Source organism: Dromiciops gliroides, chromosome 4, assembly GCF_019393635.1.
Source record: "Dromiciops gliroides isolate mDroGli1 chromosome 4, mDroGli1.pri, whole genome shotgun sequence".
NCBI lineage: Eukaryota > Metazoa > Chordata > Mammalia > Microbiotheria > Microbiotheriidae > Dromiciops > Dromiciops gliroides.
Window position 1 is genome coordinate 259,969,051 of NC_057864.1, and position 13,034 is coordinate 259,982,084.

Below are 13,034 nucleotides of genomic sequence, written 5' to 3' on the forward strand. Positions count from 1 at the left end.
ATTTCTTTCTCCAGCTCATTTTACAGATGAGGAAACTGAGGCAAAGAGGTTTGAGTGCTTGCCAGAGTCATTCAGCTAGTATTTAAAATGTATTTGAACTCATTTCCTCTTGATTCCAGGTCCCCCACTCTACTGTGCTACCTAGCTGGAAGACCAGAATTTAAATCTGGGCTTGGACACTAGCTGTGTGACCCTGGGTAAGTCATTTAACCCTGTTTGCCTCAGTTTCCTCACTGGTAAAATGAGCTGGAGAAGGAAATGGCAAACTATCCCTGTATCTGCCAGGTAAACCCCAAATAGTGTCATGAAGAGTTGGACAAGACTGAATAACAACAAGGTACTATACTTTTGTTTGTTTGTTTTTTCCTTTGGTGAGGCAATTGGGGTTAAGCGACTTGCCCAGAGTCACACAGCTAGTAAGTGTTAAGTGTCTGAGGTAGGATTTGAACTCAGGTCCTCCTGAATCCAGGGCCAGTGCTCTATCCACTGTGTCACCTAGCTGCCCCAAGGTACTATACTTTTACTGATGGGGATACGGAGATAGACAGAGTACACTTCACAAGTTGACTTCACAAGATCACAGAATCTTAATGGCAGGACTGACTCTTGACTCCCTTCCCCAAGCCTATCCACTTGCCTCCTTTAGGTAACCTAATGCCTTATTTCAATGCTTGAAGAATTTACAATTTAATTCATGTGACTAGTCCCTCCACAGATACAGATCTCAACTCCTCTGTACCTTCGTAGGTGGTCTTCAGGGCCTGCTTTGGCAGAAAAACAGTAAACATTCATTGGCTAACTTTTGGCCAATTGACCTTTCAGAACTTAGCTAGGTAGGTCCTTGGGATCCAGATGCACTCTGTTGTCAGGACTGTATTCTTGGTATAGTAGAAAGAGCCCTGATCTTGGGAGTCTGATGATTTGGGTTTAGAACCTGTGTGGTCCCTTCCAGATCTAACATGCTGCAAGTCCAAGAACCTAGCTAGAATATACTTGTCTCTAGAAGGCTCTCAAAAAGTAACAGGCTGCTGGGGGATACAGTCTGGGAGGGGGTAAACACTTTCTGCAGCCCTCAAAGCACGTCATGGGGCCGTGTCTTGAGACTATGGATAGGACTGGGCCTGCCCCCAGTCACAGGGTGGGTCAAGGATGTGAATTTGGTCTATAAAGTAGGGGAAATGGTGATTTCAGGGGAGCCCACAGGAGCACAGGAAAGACAAACCATCTTCTTCCTCACCAGGAGCTGCTCTGGCACGAGTCTGGATCTTTGATCTCAAACCTTATCTTAATTCCATTTTTCTAGATGCATTTCCCCCAATCCTCTTTTCTTTTCCACTTCATTTTACGGACTGACACTGAGGCCCAGAACGTGCAACTTTTTGATTTTGTGGAAACAGGCAGGGAAATTATGATGCCAAGGGACACTGACAGCGATGACCACAGGGTCTTGCTCCTTTCAGTAAAATAAACGTGCTCCACCTAACTTTAAAGCTTCCAGCTGGGAAGAATTGCCAGATCTAATAAACAAGGTTATCCAGGAAGGCTCCACTCCATGAAGTCAAAGCTCTCTTCATCTCTTGCCTTTACGCCTTCCCTAAAGTGGCACCAGATGGGCTTGGACACCCTCCCACCTGTGCTTGCTTGCCTCCCTCCCTCCCTCCCTCCCTTAGCCTGCTGGGCCAGCACTTAAACAGCTCCTTAAACCCCATCTTCTCTATAAAGTCTTCCGAGATTGATCAGAAATGGGTCATAATGACAGCTGACATTTATATGGCAATTTAGAGTCTGCAAAGGGTTTTATTTATGTTCTCTCCTTTGATCCTTTCAGTGGCTTTGTGAGGTGGGTGCTATTATTTTCTCCATTTTATGGGTGAGGCAATTGAGGCTTGGTAAGGTCAAATGAGGCAGCTAGTTGGTGCAGAGGATAGAGTCCTGTGCCTGGAGACAGGAAGACTCATCTCTCTGAGTTCAAATCTGGCCTCAGACAGTTACTAGTTGTATGACCCTGGGTAAGTCACTTAGCCCCCCTTGCCTCAGTTTTCTCATCTGTAAAATGAGCTGGAAAAGGAAATGGCAAAGCACTCCAATATCTCTGCCAAGAAAACTCCAAATGGGGTCACAACTGAACAACAACACTAGTTTTGTTTTTTTTTTGCGGTAAGGATAAACATGGTTTTTCACTTTTATTTGCACATTAATGCCACATTTACTCCTGTGCCATAAGCTTTTGTTTCTTCAGTTTCTTTTGGGATATCTTTTTCTTTTGAGCAACCTCCTCTTCTGGTTTAGGAACAATTTGTTCTTTTTCAGTCAGTATCATCTCAATATGGCAAGGAGAACTCATGTATGGGTTGATTCGGCCATGAGCCCTGTAAGTACGCTGTTGCATTTTGGGGGCCTTGTTAACCTGGATATGCTCAATGACAAGAGAATCCACCTCCAAACCCTTCAGTTCAGCATTACTTTCTGCATTTTTAAGCATATGCAGCAAGAACTCCGCCGTTGTATCGACAGAAGGGAACACATTGTTTCTTCAATGTGACATCTTTCAAATACTTGGTAGCTTTTCGGATGTGCATGCCCTTGATAGATTGGGCTATTTCACAGGTATTCTTGAAGTGGACCCGGAGATTTGAACCCCTTGACTTACATGATTTTGGGGGGTTCTCTGGATCAAGAGAGTACCTCACCATTTTAAATGATTACCCAGCACAGCTCCAACACTAGTTCTTTTTTTTTTTTTTTTTTAGTAAGGCAATTGGGGTTAAGTGACTTGCCCAGGTCACACAGCTAGTAAGTGTTAAGTGTCTGAGGTCAGATTTGAACTCAGGTACTCCTGACTCCAGGGCTGGTGCTTTATCCACTGTGCCACCTAGAACACTAGTTCTTTTTAATACCAGTGTATGGTGGGTACTAGTGGGGTGTAACCCATTATAGCAATGGGTTATAGAAGTAATATGAAAGACCTTGCCTATAATTTTTAGCATTTCATGATTCACAGCCATATAGCATCACCAGGAGAATAGCAATATTAAAAATATATATTGACTATTCATCCACTATACCCCCTAACTGTCTTAAAATAACTATTAGAAAGTATTTATTGTGTCAGATGTGTCTTCTTTTCTTTTTTGGCGGGGTAATGAGGGTTAAGTGACTTGCCCAGGGTCACACAGCTATTAAGTGTCAAATGTCTGAGGTCAGATTTGAACTCAAGTCCTCCTGAATCCAGGGCCAGTGCTTTATCCACTTCGCCACCTAGCTGCCCCCAGATGTGTCTTCTATGAAGGATTGACAGAAAGATCTATAAGAGTCATACCAGATGGGAAGATGGGTAGAGAGTACCTATACTGATAGAATCATGTATTAACAGAAGTGTCTAAGGATTGAGGTGGCAGGGCCTCAGTTTCCTGGACTGTAAAATGAAGTGTTTGGACTTAATCATCACTAAGGTTCCTTCCAGTTCTAATGTTTTAGGACTCTACGGCTTGTGAGGAATGACTCGGACGTATGTTGATGTCCATATATAGATGACCATATCCCAAAAGGGCTAGGTGTTTTCTTGGTAAGATCTGAAAATCTTTCTTACACTGGCCAGACTTTACTTGGGCCATTTGGATCAATTTGTTTCCGTGCAATCTAATTCAACAGACATTTGAGGGGCCATGGCATGGCACAATGGCAAGAATACAGGATTTGAAGCTAGGGGACCTGTGTCTACATCCTTTCTCTCTCACTTTCCTGTCTTTGTGGGTTTCATTTAGACTCACTGGGCCTCAGTTTCCTTATCTGTAGAAATAGAAGGATGGATTCAATTGTCTCTAAGGTCTCTTCCAGTTCTAAATCTATGATCCAATAAACTTTGATTCTGGGTCTATCATCATCACCACCACCACCATCAGCAGCAGCCTACTTAGTAGAGTAGGACTCTGAGGAATACAGGAAGGCATTGTTTGGGTTTGAATGGAGGGCAGGGAGACAATATGGGTAAATGCTGCCTGTTGATCATGGATCAGACTCAGAATTTAATAGGAAGTGATTGGTCTGGATAACATATCTTCATCTATCAATCATATATCTATAATTGGCTGTCTAAAATGGTAGTCTCCAAACCTTACTTTGATTATATACTCCTCTCAGTAAAATTTACTTATTTCTCAATTACATTTTTCTTTTATTTTTCTTTTGGGGCAATGAGGGTTAAGTGACTTGCCTAAGGTCACACAGCTAGTAAGTGTCAAGTGTCTGAGGCCAGATTTGAAGTCAGGTCCTCCTGAATCCACTTTATCCACTGCGTCACCTAGCAGCTCCCCCAAATTTACTTATTTCTCAATCACACAATGTACTACTGAACTAATAATTTTGCATGTTATAAAACTTACACAAAATAGAAATTTAAAAAATGATGCCATAAAGGTGAAATGATGCTTGATCCTAGAGTCAATATGCAATCACCAGAGTTTACTCAGTGGGGGGAGGGGGGGGGACACGGGCAGACCTTTGTTTTAGGTAAATCATTTTGGCAGCTGCGTGGGTGAGGAGAGGATGGATGTAGGAAGAACCGGTAGGAGACCACTGCGGCAAAAGACAGGTGAGGAACGATTGAATTAGGGTGGAGGCTGTGTGAGTACAGACAAGGGGTCAGATGTGAGAGATGTAGAAATAGAATCAACAAGTTTTGGCCATTGAATGGGTATGAGGATGTGTGTTGGGGTGGGGAGAGTGAGAAGTCAAAGATGATGCTGAAGGTGGGTGTATCTGGGTGCCTGGAAAAATGGTGGTGCCTTAGACAGCAATAAAATTTTTTTAGAGCAGGGATGGATTTAAGGGAAAAGAGAATATAAAGATATCTATAGTCCAGACCATAATTCATCTAAACCTATTAGACTATGTGATTTACCCTCTTCTGGACAAAATGAGTGGTGGGGGGCAGCTAGGTGGTACTGTGAATAGAGCACTGGCCCTGGGGTCAGGCTGGACCTGAGTTCAAATGTGACCTCATACACTTACTAGCTGTGAGACTGTGGGCAAGTCACTTAACCTCAATTGCCTCCAAATAACAACAAAAACCAAAATAAGGGTGGGAAAGGAGGAGGAGGTGGGGCAGAGTCTTCCCTCCAAGGCCTGCTTGCCATACCACAAGGTAATTTGGGGGGCAGGCAAAGAAAGTTGAGGTAGAATTTTCCCAGTGGCAGCTGAAAGCTGCTATGGGCAGTGATTAGTTTAGGTAACAACTAACCTGAGGGGTTGACAGAAGTGGAAAGTTTGGGAGTTTATATAGCAGAGGTAAGGGAGTAGAGTAGGGGATTATCAGAGGATAAGGGTAGGTATGGTTGTTTGGGAGATAAACCCTATGACTATTTCAGTGAGGCTGAACTGTGCTCTGATTGGTTGATCACATAGCCCCTGGGGTCAGGCTGTATGCCTCTTCTCCCCTCTTCCCACCATGTCATAGGAAACTCTCTTGTATGGTACATCTAGGTGGGTGGCTCGTGCCCTGGGTAGCCAGAGATATTCGTGGGTTCTAAGCCAAACCAAAAATTCTACTTCTTAATTTTATTCCAGGGCTGGCCGTACACTGTGGGCCAGGACCGAGTTAGGCTCAGAATTTCACTTGCTTTGGTGAAAGAATTGAGTGAAGGGGCGGGGCTAGCCACTGGTTCCCATTGGCTTTGAAGGGCACAGGGCAGGGTGGTACCCTGGCTGACAGGAGCTGCTGCAGAGAGTAAGCCTCCTTGCAGTCCCGCCTGAAGCAAGCCAGGCTGGGTCCTTTGCTTGGTGGTCATGGAGGAAGCACAGGAAGAGGACATGTTCAGTTTCTCACCAATGCATCTGAGAACTGCTTGTGATGTCTGAAGTCCTCTGTGGCCTTGAGTGGAAACCTCAGGGAGGAGATAGCACCATTGCTTTCAAGTTGAAAGGGAGCCCATTAAGTCCTACTTCTTCATTTTGAGATGAGGAAACTGAGGTCCAGACAAATTATTTATTGACTAGCCCAGGTTCACAGCTTAAGTGTCAAGGCTGGATTTGAACTCACATCTTCCTGCTGCCAAGTCCAACACTCTATCCATTTTATGCCTTATAGATATATGTAGAAGTCCAACAGTTCAGTGACTGGAGATTAAACCTGTGATTCCAAACCTTCTCTCTGTGACTCCTTTGCTCTCTATGGACCTCCCTACTGCCTTACTCAAGCACTTAAATTAAGTATTTTATTATTTTCCAGTTACACGTAAAGATAGTTTTCATCATTTTTTTTTGGTGGGGTGGTGATGGTTAAGTGACTTACCCAGGGTCACACAGCTAGTAAGTGTCAAGTGTCTGAGGTCGGATTTGAACTCAGGTCCTCCTGAATCCAGGGCCAGTGCTTTATCCACTGTGCCACGTAGCTGCCCGAGGACTTAAATTAAAATATCAGTAAATCAACCCACTGGAGTAACAAAATAGAGAAGGTGGGGAGTGGTGGAAAGAGAGCTGCCTTCTAGTCTCTTTCCTTCCATCCACTAGATTTTGGGCCCCAGGCAAGTCACTTCCACTCTCTGGGGCTTAGGTTCCTCCTCATCGGTAAAATGAGCTAGAATCTGAAATTCTCTTAGCCTGGGATTTGTGAATTTGTTTTCTAATATTTTGATAACTGAATTTCAACATAAATGATTTCCTTTGCAATCTTTATTTTTTACGCATTCAAAAACATGGTTCTGGGGCAGCTAGGTGACGCAGTGGATAGAGCATACATAGGCCCTGGATTCAGGAGGACCTGAGTTCAAATCCGCCTCAGACACTTGACACTTACTAGCTGTGTGACCCTGAGCAAGTCACTTAACCCCAATTGCCTCACTTAAACAAAACAAAACAAAACAAAAAAGGGTCCATCAGCTTCACCAGACTGTTGCAGGGGTCCAGCCCATGCACAAAAGGCTAAGAACCCTTGGACAGGACCATCTCTCCCGGCCCTTTCCTCCTTGACATTCTGTGTTCTGAGTCTGGACTAAGGGACAACGATATGTACTTCTGGCTAAAATCTCTCTCACACAAATGGCTGGTGTTTACAAAAAGAAATGAGGTTGCAGGTATACAGGCAGGAGAGAGGGAAGACATGGTGAGGAGGAAGAAGGGGCTGAGATGGAAGAAGATCAGAAGACGGAGGAGGGTGAAAGGGGCAATGGAGAAGATGGAGAATTCCATCACTGGAATCAATGATGAACTCAGGTCCTCTTACTCTCTCAGTCTCTCCCCACCCATGAGATCGAGTTGCCTCCAACTTTAATCAAGGCAGTTCTGTAGCTCTGAGGAGTCCTATTATTTCATTTCTCTTGTTTATTTTTCAAAGGGATCTCGCTTGGGAACCAGACCTTCCACCCGCATTCCCTCCCTTCCAACCCTCCAGTCCAACCCTCCCCTTCTCCCCTCCACCCTGCTTCTTTGGCTGAACCATGGCTCTGGCTTAAACAAAGCCACCCCTGCCCAGTAACGCCAGATTCTCCTTAGCCACATGCATCAGAGCACAAGGGAGAGCTGTAACCCTAGTGAGCACACTGACCCACCAACAGAACATTAGTGGGGCTGAAGGTTATATTTTCTAATGAGTAAATGACTCTAAATTGCCCCCAGGGATGGTCATGATTAAAATATTTGCCTTGACTTCCTTTACTAAATTAAACAAAAAATACATAGACGGGCACAACAAACCAGCACATGGGGAAATCTGGTCTGGAGTCATCACTGGGGATGGTCTCTGAACTCCAGAGGATTTATACCATTAGAGCTAGGCACACGTTTTCAGGCTGAGATTTTAAGCCAGTCCTGCTAATAGGGAATGACACGGGAGGGAAGGGGTGGAATGGGGAATGATTGGCCTGGGGAGAGAGGAGGAGATGAGATGAGTATAAAGGGGATGGACGGGAAGGACAAAGAGAAATATCTGTGGCTTTACATCAAGATGGAAGCGTTGGCATTGTCAGTCACCCTAGATCTATCTCCTCGTGGCTTTAATTGTACACATCCCATGGGGAGCCATTAAAAATTCTGCTTAGGTCAGTGAGCATATCCGGGCGTCAGATGTCTGTCTCATAAAAAGAATAGTTTTGCTCAGGTCAAATCTGGAGTGCCCTTCAGACGCTTTATTTTCTCTTCTCTCTTGAACTCCAATATATTTGAATCTTGTGGGACAGAATCAGCCCAATCCATAGCAGTCCACTTGCTGCTTAAGCTTTTGCTAGTTTTTAAAATACTTTTCAAAATGGAAGAGATCAGAATGTCCTATTTTTTTAAAGCCTTATAGGGATTAGAAGGTAGAGTTTTGTGTCTGAGGAAAGAATTTTATTCATGGATGGACTCTGTGTGTGCATGTGTGTATGTGAAAACATTAATGTATAAGTTATGTCTTTAGATCTAGTGTAAGTTTGTATAAGCATGTTATATGTATTTTTCTAGATATGCTTTCTTTCTTTGTGTATGTAGCTACACATAGGATGAGCAATCTGTATGGCACTGGGCAAGTGTGCCTCAGTTTCCTTACCAGGAAGGTCCCATGCAGTTCTAAATCTGTGCTCCTGTGATCCTTATGAGGAGGTGGATTAGGCACTTGTACTCATGATACACTTTTGGAAGGAGGCCCCAGTCTAGGGCCTGAGGCCGGATTTGAACTCAGGTCCTCCTGACTCCAGGGCCCATACTCTATCCACAGCACCACCTAGCCGTCCCCCTCAATTTAATTCTACTGAGTATTTCCCATTTCCCTCTTATAAAAAAACTCTCAGGGCAGCTAGATGGTGCAGTGGATAGAGCACCAGCCCTGGAGTCAGGAGTACCTGAGTTCAAATCCGGCCTCAGACTCTTAACACTTACTAGCTGTGTGACCTTGGGCAAGTCACTTAACCCCAACTGCCTCACTAAAAAAAAAAAAGTCTCTCTTTTAAACATTTAACTCTCTCTTTCCTCATTTCCACCTCCAGGCTTCCCTGACCTCCTTCAAGTTTCATCTAAAATCTTCCCCTCCCGTAAGAAGCCTTTCCCAATCCTTCTTAAGGCTAGTGCCTTCCCTCTGAGTTGATTTCCAATTTATCCTGTTTATGTCTTGTTTGAACATACTCTAGTTCTTTGCTTTAGTTGTTTGCCATTGAACTGTGAGATATTTGAGAGCAGGGATTGTTTTTTTCCCCTTTCTTTTTATCTCAAGTGCTTGGCAACTAGTAGGCATTTAATAAATGCTTATTGGTTTGACTTGGAGAGATGATGTAGAGCCTGCCAAGTCTGATGAACCAATGGGAGAGAAACTACTTGACAGTTTTATGTCAAGATCATCTTAGGTCAGGGCTGATCTGGGCGGGTCTCAGATGACTGGCTTAAAGTCCTTTCAGCTAGGTTGGGCATGTTAGGGTGGAAAGAGCCTTGCATTTGGATTCAGAGAGCCCAAGTTTGACTTCTGGCCATCCTCATGACTCCAGGATGTAGTTTTCTTATTTGTAAAATGAGCGGGTTGGGCTAGCAGGCCCTTAGGTCCCTTCCAGCTCTAAATCCAGTGGGTTTGGATAAAATAGCTCATCTACGTTACTAAATGATGTTGCTTGGAGTAATGTTATGTGGCCTGTACTTGTAACTTCCATGTAGCAGAAAACAGCAAGAAGGGACTTTGGAAACCCACCCTTCATTTAATAGAGAAAGGAACCCTTAGGTAGATCCGCATGCATTAAAAATACATTACAGGGGGCAGCTAGGTGGCGCAGTGGATAAAGCACCAGCCTTGGATTCAGGAGGACCTGAGTTCAAATCGGCTTCAGACACTTGACACTTACTAGCTGTGTGACCCTGGGCAAATCACTTAACCCTCATTGCCCTGCAAAAAAAAGAAGAAGAAGAAGAAGAAGAAGAAGAAGAAGAAGAAGAAGAAGAAGAAGAAGAAGAAGAAGAAGAAGAAGAAGAAGAAAGAAAGAAAGAAAGAAAACAAAAGAAAAAAGAAAATACATTACAAGGGGAAATTCTGGATGTGCCCTTACATATGCACAAAACGACATCTTTCCAGAGGCCACTTTGGTGGTATCCAACACATGGTCCACAGTTGCATGGTGCTCTCATACAAGATCCTACAAGGTAGCTAGGACTCCACCTTGGGCTTTCTGAGTCCAAATGCAGTGCTCTGATAAAAATGTAATTTTTTTTTGTGGTTATTCAGTCGAGTCTGACTCTTGGTGACCCCATTTGGGGTTTTCTTGGCAAAGATACTGGAGTGGTTTGCCATTTCCTTCTCCAGCTCATTTGACAGAAGAGGATACTGAGGCAAACAGGGTTAAGTGACTTGCCCAGGGTCACATAGCTAGTAAGTGTCCAAGGCTGAATTCAAACTCAGGTCTTCCTGACTTAAGGCCTGGCACTCTTTCCACTGTGGCACCTAGCTGCCCCAAAATAGAATGAAGATGTAATAAATAAATTTAACTAATTTATTTTGTTAAATATTTAATGCAATAAATAAAAATAAAATAAAACATAGGCAATACATTTGAAAATATAGATAATACATTTTAAAGCTAAGTCAATGTGGCCCACAGGAATACTTATGTATGGATTAGTGGCTCCTATTTCTATTTGAGTTTGACTCCACTGTTGTAGAGCAATTTACAGACAGGGTAAAGGTTGAACCAGGCGAGGGTATTCTTGACCTTTTTCTTTTTCTTTTTTTTTTTTAAGTGAGGCACTTAGGGTTAAGTGACTTGCCCAGGGTCACACAGCTAGTAAGTGTTAAGTGTCTGAGGCTGGATTTGAACTCAGGTACTCCTGACTCCAGGGCTCTATCCACTGTTCCACCTAGCTGCCCTTTCTTGACCTTTTTCTTAAAAAAATTACTTTGCTTTTACATTACAAATATCTCCAGATTGTCTTTACTCCATGAAAACTCTTTAAAAGAAGTAAAACAATGAAACAACATAAAGAAGACAGTAACCTTATCTGAAAGTGCAGGCAGCATTTCTTATTTGGTCTAGAGTGAAGGTGTAATGAGGAATTTTTTCCCCCCTGGGGAAAATGAGAGTAGAAAACAGTCTGGATGGGAAGGTGTAGTGGCAGTGGTGGCCTTGGAGAGGATGGACTGACTATGGGTGCAGTTCTATATGGAGAGGAGAAGGTCATGGTCCCTCATCCTCTGATGGCCTGTGATAGCAGGCAACTGGTGGTACAGTGCATAAAGGGCTGGGCCTGAAATCAGGAAGACCTGAGTTCAAATCCAGCCTCAGGTGCTTGTTAGCTGTGTGTCCATAGGCCAGTTACTTAACCTCTGTTTGCCTCAGTTTCCTCATTTGTAAAATGGGGACAACAACAGCACTTCCCTTGAAGAGTTGTTGTGAGGATCCCAATGAGATAATAATTATGAAGTGCTTAGCACAGTGCCTGGCACATAATAAACACTGTGAAATGTGAGTTATTATGTTGATAATGATGATGACACTATTCCCTCACCCTTTCCGGGGGGCTTTCTTCCCTCACCTGAACCTCCACGGGCACAGAAGCCCATAGAAGATTGTAAGGGACAAAATATGGGAATGGTGGATAGCAATGTGGAACAATCAGGTCCTATCCAGATGCTGATGCCCTAGAAGAAAGCCCTAGCTGCCTCACCTGAGTTACAAGCTCTGCTTTACAGTAGGAACATATTCAGGCTAAAGTTTCACATCAGTGTAACAGAGAAACGTATTTTGTGTACCCATATAAATAGCGTAGACAGCCACAGACACAAACACACCCACAATGTATGGAGACCTTAAAGATGCTTTACAACGACAAAGTCGCCTATTAACTCTTAGAGTTGATCCTAAACAGCAGCTCTGACCTCAGTGGAAGGAATGCTTTTAAAAATGACCCCGTATTCAAGCCTTGAGTCAAAGTCTTATGTGTTTCCTTTCCTCTCCTTAACTGGAAGGTTATGTGTTTCTTAGCTACTGGTCAGACTGGAGGAGTCTGCCAAAAAGCTTTCAGGGAATTTCCTCACGATGTAACAAATTTATGAGTCATATGAAAAACTGGGAAATGCTTCAACCAGCTGCCTCTCATTGACTCAGAGCCTTTTTTTTTTTTAAACAACACCTTGGTGCCTCATCCTTGAACAGGGCCAGAAGAATGGTTTATTGTAGCATCAAATGTCCTTATATTCCCTTGGCGAAAGCCTGTCTAATCTCCCATTTCCCACCATCTCTGTATCTCTGTCCTCCCCTAAACAAAAGGTCATAAAAATCCATGAAACTGCTCAGCCACTCAAAAAAGACAATGCCTGCAGATTCTGGAAGTCTCACAGGGAATAGATGAATGGTAGGGAATTTCATTCTCAAATTAATTGCTTGGGAACCAGCTGGCTTAGTACTTGCTAGTATGAAACTGCTTCTTAACTGGTATGTTGCCTTCCCTTCATCCTCCTTTCTTCCTTCTCTTTTTTCTTCTCCTTTTCCCTTTCTTTCCCTTTCTTCCTTCATTCTCACCTTCCTTCCTTCCTCTTACCCCTTCTTTCCTTCCTCTCTTTCTCCTTTCTTACTCCCTTTTTCTTTCCTCTCTTCCTTTTCTCTCTCCCTCCTTTTCTCCTGCCTTCCCCTTTCCTTTCGTTTCCTTTCCTTTCGTTTCCTCTCCTCTCCTCTCCTCTCCTCTCCTCTCCTCTCCTCTCCTCTCCTCTCCTCTCCTCTCCTCTCCTCTCCTCTCCTCTCCTCTCCTCTCCTCTCCTCTCCTCTCCTTCCCTTCTCTTCCCTTCCCTTGCCTTCCCTCTCCTCCCCTCCCTCCCTTCCTTTTTTACTTCCTTCTTTTTTCTTTCCCTTCCTTCCTCTCTCTATTTCTTCTTTTCTTCCTTCATCTTCTATGCCTCCATACAAACTTCATGAATGGTCAAGGTATGGAGGTATTGAATCCTTGCCTATTGCTTGCAATATTTTTCTAGGATCCTAAAAACCTGGAATTGATTCCAATCAAAGATGACACTCTATTTCCACAGGCTGAGTCTGGACATACAAGGGTTGAAATGTTTCTTGCCTTTTTGACACTAGCAATATCTTCAGGGAATTCCA

General features: G+C 43.6%; 1 pseudogene; it reads right to left on the bottom strand.

Moving 5' to 3' along the window:
* Positions 1-2,206: 2,206 nt before the first annotated feature.
* LOC122725868 lies at positions 2,207-2,693 on the bottom strand (annotated as a pseudogene).
* Between the last annotated feature and the right edge of the window lie 10,341 nt (positions 2,694-13,034).